This window comes from Pecten maximus, chromosome 15, assembly GCF_902652985.1.
Source record: "Pecten maximus chromosome 15, xPecMax1.1, whole genome shotgun sequence".
In the NCBI taxonomy this organism is placed as follows: Eukaryota; Metazoa; Mollusca; class Bivalvia; order Pectinida; family Pectinidae; genus Pecten; species Pecten maximus.
The window spans coordinates 6,744,507-6,747,346 of NC_047029.1; positions in this window are offsets into that span (position 1 = coordinate 6,744,507).

The following is a 2,840-nucleotide window of genomic DNA, read 5'->3' on the forward strand; positions in this document are numbered from 1 at the left end:
TAATTACTATCCATTGATAATAGCGAATCAATTCCCAGATAATACTTTCATGAGAAATTACTTTTTTGGAAATACAAAAAAAAAAAAAAAAAAAATATTTGAATGAAGTTACGCTACATTTAAAGCCGCTTGTCCGTATTGTGGATATATCCTGGTAAATAATTTTTGATAATTTGTTTTTGATTCCGACACCTGAATCGTCCGAGATACAATATTGATGTTTGTTCGAACGCGTCAGCTGTTCAAAAACAATATTTCTGTGTGAAAATATTAAGTTAATACTGTGGATTAATTCATACAAATGGTAGTTAAGAACAGTTCCAAGGTTAAGAAACATTGATATGTGTAATGGAATATATCATTTGTAGACAACGCTACACATCTTATAGATACAAAAGTACCTTAAGATGGTGTAGTCGTAATTGCTTCCTAAATCATCCAGAAAAACCGTTTGGATTATTTGCAAAGCTTTTAAGAGTAGAAGTTACGATGTTATCGTAACAACAAACTTTTCTGCTTGCAATTTTATTGTACCAATATGTTCCATATTTAAGTTTATTCTGTTCGAAAGACGATGATAAAGCCGATATTTTTCTAACAAAAGTTGGTGGTCAATCATTACATCTTGTTTCCACCGATCTTATTCCAAATCAGTGATATCGGCTGACGTCTTGTTAATGTGTCGCTATCTCTTACATCTTTAAATGAAATAAATGAACGTCGTAATATCATATAGTCATTATTGTATTTTGTTAATTATACCTCCAGCTATGAAGTGAAGGGTATACTGGAATATGGCTGTCCGTCCTTCATTCTTCCATCCGCCCTCTATCGAGGTACTAGATGGATTTTGACCAGACAACTTTTACCGTTTTCACCATTTCAATGAAACTGGATGTAGTAATCATACATGATTATGTGTTATGTGTATTGACTTCATTTGATCCGCCAATGTCTACGGCAGTTATACCTCTTTTACTATAAATGTACGAATAATTCCTAAACTTTTCATCCAAAATTGTCGCAACTGAATTGACGTCGTGAACAAATGCTTACTGATTTAATCTCCTATTGTATCCATTAGTTATTTTAACTTAATCAAGTGTTTTTTGCAGAGTGGAAATAGGGTTGGTTGGGGAGACGGTGTATCAGACAGCAATCACGGTAACAATTCTAGTGTATATTACAATCGCTATTTATTAATACATTGTAATCAATGACAAGTAAAGTACGCTTGTGGATACATACGTATTCTTGATTTAGTTAATATCGAAACATCGTTAGAGTTGAACAACTTCAAATACCCTCATTTATTAAAAAAAGGATGGGTTATAGAAAAATCACGTTGTGCGTCCATCCATCCTTGCATATTTATCAAATGAGCCCTCTGATAGATTTATTCCTCATTCACGCCTAAGCCGCATCACATCATCACATTCTATACCGTATTACAATTTGGTGGTCATCGGTCAAGTTTAAAGGTCAAAGGGCGCGCTTGACGACTTAAATCTAAAAATAAATTGTGTTTCCGATTTACCATGCACGTCTGGACAGATTAAGTTCATATTTGCTTACTAATTACACTTCATTATATTTTGGTGATTATTGGTCAAGTTTAATGGTCAAAAGTTACACTTCACCGCTTTTGAAATGCAAATCTTTTGTACAAGATATTTTAAAAATCTGTACAAATTTTAATCATATTCCCAGTCTTAAATCGAATTCTACACCTGATCAGATTGTTGAGATTATCGGTTAAACTTGGAATGAAAAGCTCAAACTTGTCGAGTTTCAAATAAAAAGCGTCTATAGGAAACACCTGGACATATTTATTTAATTAATTGCGGGGTGAGTGTATATCTACATTTAAGTGAGACCTCTCTCGGTTTTATTCACGAAGTGTTACGTTTGGGATTTTTTTTAATGATTCACGTAACTAAGTAATATTAGTTTGTATATCAGAAAAAATACTAGACCGAACCTTAACTTTTGAACAAAATGGACGTTTTAAGAAAAACCACCAAATTGTTGTTTTTTTTTCGCAAACATATAGAACACTCATTTGTATGTGAAAAATTACTTGTAACATGTTCTTTTAGTAACAATATCCGGTGGTTGAGTTAATGAAGGTCTCCTCTGATATTCAGGTGGCAATATCAATCACTGTATCCTGCCTGTCAAAACCTCAATTTCCGGAGATTATCTTTTAAAGACTGAAATACCCGGAGTCTTCACTTGAGACACGCAAAAGATGTAGATCCATAACATTTCTTCAAAATAATCAGGATGTACCGTTAGCATGGTCCGGGACACAGCATGACCTATGCTATTCTCAGTTTTCACCTATTTCTGTTCGTTAAAGGATGATACTTTATCACTACAGATTATCTCTAATGACCAATTCATATATGTTGGTCTACCACAGCTCTAATAAAAAAATGTCACGTTCTCAAGATGAGAATGTTGGTAAGGTCAAAGGTACAACTCGACAGCAACCACCACCGGTTACGTCTCAAATAGTCATTGAACATGATAATTCAGTTTTTGTTTTTAGAATTCATAGAAATAGTGACCCAGACTCTCGAAATTCAGGTATGAAAGTAATGATAGCCTTTTGATATTAAGGAAAAATGAGAATACCTAATGTTTATGTAAAGTAACCATGATTTTAACCTTTGATCTTTATACTTCAATAGCAACGTTGAGCAAAACTTACTTGACAAAATTTCAGTAGACCCGGAAACTGATGATGTAAATATATACGTACATTTTAACCTTTTCTGGCGATATGTTGTTACACATTTATTTCTTTATTATTATAAAGTGACATACACATTGTA